The 5420-nt window shown below is 36.0% G+C and overlaps 1 pseudogene; it reads right to left on the bottom strand.

The window, feature by feature from the left end:
* Positions 1-1609: 1609 nt before the first annotated feature.
* LOC134261659 (putative nuclease HARBI1) lies at positions 1610-3028 on the bottom strand (annotated as a pseudogene).
* Positions 3029-5420: the final 2392 nt, after the last annotated feature.

Raw genomic sequence — 5420 nt, 5'->3', positions numbered from 1 at the left:
TGACACCGTAAAAAATGAGTTTGTTTTACCACTCATCAGAAAGATCTGAGAAGTTGTAATAAGTCGCCCCCCCCGTTTTGTGTCCAAAATGTACATAAGGTTAAATAAATCAATTTTTAATGTGGCTTTGGGCCCCATACACAGACCCGAAAGTGCCACCCCCTTTCATGACTCGCGAATTCGACACTGCGTGCATAATCTGAATAGTATTTCAGATATTTTTGTCTTTTCAGACATTGACATTGAAAGAGGGGGTGGGGGTCAGAAAATTTTTTTTCAACATACAACAAATTTGACAAGCAAAAAAAATAGGGGCGGGGGTTATGTCTTTTGCTCAAACACGAAAATCCTATTTCTTGTGTGTGTGTGGGGGGGGGGGGGGGGGGGATTTCTTTCAGTCGCATTTTTTCCACGGAGAGTGTGTATAACTCATGAATATATAATAGTTTACAAGATTTTTTTTTTTATTAGAAATGACTTTTACAACAAGAATATTGCTCTTTTATCTGATTTATATTGAATTCATGTTATTTGTTTGACAAAAAATTTTCCGTTTTCCGTTCCGTTCCGCTTTCCGTTCCGTTTTCCGTTCCGCGTTTTAGCAACACCCATGTAAAGTTGTGATGAACAACTTCGTTCTCCACTGTGATTTGTGTAAATACCCTTTAGACCACCACGCTCACAAATGATCTTCATCGAATTCTTCCACTTATTGATACCAATTGGTTGTTTTCCATAACGAATAGGATATCCATCCATAGATATAGATAGAGATAGACTAACCATTCTGAAAGTAATGACGTATGTTTTCTATTCGCAATCTCCAGCTCCTTGAGTCCTTCTTCGTACGTCTTTGTGCAAGACTAACCATTCTGAAAGTAATGACGTATGTTTTCTATTCGCATTCTCCAGCTCCTTGAGTCCTTCTTCGTACGTCTTTGTGCTACGCCCAAAGAGCTGGACGTAAGTGCCACCTTGATCCTCTCCGATTAAAAACTGATCACACTGCAGGTTAGATTAAATAATGGTGTGGAGTTACACACCTTTGTTAGGTGACTTTTTCTTAAAAAGACTGATCTTAGTATGTTTGATTTATCATGTTATGAAGTTACATAGGTAATGTACTATTTATTTAAGCAAGGCACTGCTGATCTTCAATGACTTAAAGGCCTGTTGGTATATTTTTTTTTCATCATATCATCCAACTGGGTTGTGGGCATCTAACTTTTTTTAATATATATTTTTTCTACAGTTGTTAAATTTGGTTTTTATTTTTTTTTAAATTTTATTATACATAAAAATATATGTTTTTTTGGTACAATCAAATGTTTGATATAAAAAATGGTTAAAAAACAAATTGTTGTGTTCTGTAGTGTTTTGAGACACTTAATAATTATAACAAATGTTACTGCAGTGTATCTGCTGCAATGCCAAAATGAAACTGTTGGGTGTTATATTGTAATAAAATCACTTGACATTTATTTCATTTCATTTCCATATATAATTTTAAATACTAGTACTAGTTATAATATCCAATATTTTAAGAATCAAAATTTGATTTAAAAAAAAAAAGAAAAGAAAAACTGAAATTTGCTTTTCTTTTATTTGGTTAAGGAATATTTACTAGTTGAAGTCTACGAACAACCCCAGCATGACCATTCTGATAGACATTTTCAAACTGATTAGGATGATTGTCAATATCCTGCTCAATAAATCCATCAATGTCATCATTATACTGGACACATAAGTTATGCAACACACAAGATGCATAAATAAGGGTACAGATTTCTCTGTGACTGTGCAGAGGTATATCACGTAATCGCCTGAATCTTCCTTTTAAATGTCCTTTCCACGTTTTGTCTAACACTGGAGAGTCTCTTGTTAAATTTAATTTGCTGTCTTGTCAGTTATCCAACATTTTCGAATGGCGTGATGAGCCAATTTCTAAGTGAATGGGCATTATCACATACTATGTAGGAATTAGAACTTATTGGTTCTCCTGCCTCAGCTCGGCGGAATAATCCAGAGTTTCTGAGAACTCGTGCGTCATGGACACACCCAGGCCAACCAGTATAGCAGTTCAACATTTTCAAATTGTGGTCTACAACAACCTAAATATCAATAATGAACACTGAATAAGTATAAAAGCTGATATAAATTAAGATGGAACTAATATAACAAAGTATGTTTTCAAAATTGAAAACAAAAGTGAAATATCTCCAACAAATTAATTTTATCTGTAACTGAATGGAAGGAACCCCTTTCCTATTATAATAATCTGTGTCTCCTTGCAGTGCACTAGAAAGTTGAATGTGTGTCCCGTCAATAAAACCTACTATACCTGGGAATGAACACGTATCCTGAATTTCTGTTGCAGTACACTGTTGTTGTGCAGGGGATGGCCACTGTATCACCTGTTAAAAACTTTCACAATGACCTTGTACCTCTTACACAATTGCTTTTTTTCAAATGTTAAGTTGATTTAAGTTTTCACAATGACCCATAGAGTGATCATTTGTTGTTTTTTTTTCCTTTGAATTTATCAGTGTTCATCGATCACAACGTTTTTTTTTTCCTTTGAATTTATCAGTGTTCATCGATCACAACTTTTCACTACTAAAGACAAGAAGCTTTTTTTTGTTATTTTACTTACCCTGTCACCAAGCTGCACAAATGCATCACAAACATCTTTAACAATGTCATGTACTGTCGACATTGAAAGTCCAAAAGTCCAAAAACACGTGCCACCTCTCTCATGGATGATGTGTTTGCGATGTACCATAAGGCAACTAACATTTGCTTGTCCGGGGGCACATTCATCGGTGGACCTTGGCCGTTTCTATAGAGAGTGTTGGATAGTTCATTTAACATGGATGTAAAGAGCTCTCTAGATACTCGAAAATGGGTTTTGCATATGTTGCAGTTCGTCCATCAACTCCACCACGTTTAAAACATACCCTTCTTCTTTTGGAACGCTGTCTCGCTTTGAAGAATATTGAAATAAGCATTCTTCTTCCTTTCTGTACATTCATGAACATGTACGCACTCTATTTCACTCTCCTCATTAAAAATTTCAAAGAATAAATAAAAAAATTGGGCAATTGTTTACAACTACAGTTAAACGAAAGTAGATTCGATCAAACCAGCAATTGGCGCATGCGCTGTTTTACTTTCCTATTTATTTTAATTTAATTGATCGAAGTCAGTCGACATAACAGAGAAGGTAAGCAACTTCGTTTTGTTTACGTTTAGGTAAACGAAACGGAAGTAACAATTGCCTTTGATGAAAACACCCGAGAGTGATTATTACCTCTGGAAAAAACTCTTTTGGACGTTATCCTAATAAGTGTAACATTCTCTATGCACTTCCGTTGCGTTTACCTAAGGAAATTTCAACATTATATCTGAAATGCTGGTGAGGGGATTCTTACGAGATGCAGACTCTTAGTCAATTCCATGGGAAGCATGGACCGAGACAGAAATATATGAAGAGACAGTGTGGACCGACACTCTAGGTGAAATGAAATAAATACAGAATAATTAATACATACAGAAAGGTTAGTTGGGGTACAACGTAAACAAACCGAAGTTGCATACCTTCTCTCTTATACTGTATAGTCGGGTATTTTTGTGGAGCGATTATTATTTTTTTGGGGGGTGGGGGGTGGGGTGACGACTTTTTTTCCCAATGCAAACGTGTTGAATAAGTGTACTAAATATAAATTGAGGGGAAAATTTCAAACCAATTCTACACCATTCTACATCAGGATGTTTAACTTTATGAACCTTGCCACCATCTCCTATAGGACATTCATGTACATGAACCATCATAAGTGTTACTTACACCCTGCCATAGTTGATGTGTTGAAGAACCAGCAAGCTGCCTACATTAGAGAAACACTGGATTCTGACCAGCCTGTGCAATTAGGTGGAGACGGCAGAGCGGACAGCCCTTGACACTCGCTAAGTTTGATAGTTAAACCATGATGGATCTGACGAAAAACTTGGTGCTTGACCTTCAACTTGTACAGATATTTATAATAATGGGTTTTGTAGTACTGTATTCAAACCAGCGGAAAAAAAAATTTTATCAGTGATTGTCTCTTTTTTAGTGGGAGTGAATCTTCATCTATTAAAAAATTATATGACCCTGGGGCCATAAAATTCAAAATTTTGGTGAGGCACTCTTGTTCATCATAACTATGGACTTAGTTTACTTAATACCCAGGAGCAGAGAAGAAGATTTTCAAAGAATTCATGTATTTAAAGAACATAATCTATAGAGCCTTGCCCTAGCACTACAACCCCTGACCCTGGGACCATAAAATTTACAATTTTGGTAGAGGCACTCTTGCTTACCATAACTAGGCCTTAGTTAGTTTATTTAATACCCAGGAGCAGAGAAGATTTTCAAAGAATTCATATATTTTCACTATATACTCAATAGAGCCCCACCCAAACACCAGAACCCCTGACCCTGAGGCCATAAAATTCACAATTTTGGTAGAAGCACTCTTGCTCATCATAACTATGTACTTAGTTAATTTAATACCCAGGAGCAGAGAAGAAGATTTTCAAAGAAATAATGCATTTTCACTACCTACTTATTTAGCCCCGCCCTAGCACTAGAACCCCTATGCCTGGGGCCATGGATATCACAATTGAGGTAGAGGACTCATTGCTGATTACAATCACGCAAACAGTTTGACTGCCTGATGCCCAGAAGTAAAGAAGAATATTTTTAAAGATTGCATTAATTTTAGTGGTTTTGGTCCCTCTCCTCAGGGTCCTAGGGGGCAGGGATCATGAAATTTCCAGATCCCCCCCCCTCACCCATAGATGCTTTGTGCAAAATTTGGTTGAAATTGGTTCAGTGGTTGCAGAGAAGAAGATGAAAATGTTCAAATGTTAACGCACGACGACGGACGAAAACGGATAGCAGTATGTGCCTAAAAATGTGTTCATTTTGGGGGGTGAAAATTAAAGTCAAAACAGTTATTTATCCTGTGATTACTTTTTCAGTTTACTGCAATTATGCCATTTTGAAGTGTTTTAACTTTGTGTTCCCTTCATTTCTTCAAATGGTAGAAATAGAGTTTTCAATTGTTGTTTAAATTATTTCACTGAATATTCAGTTCCTTTTTTATATTTAAAGTGACATGTCCAATATAACACCGGTAGTTTTGGTGCCAGGGGTACCTGGTATATCAGGGAAACTCTATTGGCCTGGGATCGAGATAAAAAGTGACGGTGTTCATTTAATCGGACAATACTATATAAGTACTCTATTATATATTAAAACTTTGCATGAGTTATCTGTCTTACTGTGCACGATTTTACATAAATTAAAAGATTAATAGACAAGAAATACTGTAAAAAAAAATATCAGGAGTTGTACAAAAATTCTGTAATCCTTTGGG

The sequence above is a fragment of the Saccostrea cucullata genome, unplaced genomic scaffold (assembly GCF_032062105.1).
Source record: "Saccostrea cucullata isolate Sc308-1 unplaced genomic scaffold, CSIRO_AGI_Scuc_v1 ctg3185, whole genome shotgun sequence".
NCBI lineage: Eukaryota > Metazoa > Mollusca > Bivalvia > Ostreida > Ostreidae > Saccostrea > Saccostrea cuccullata.
This window is presented reverse-complemented; position numbering and strand designations above follow the sequence as displayed.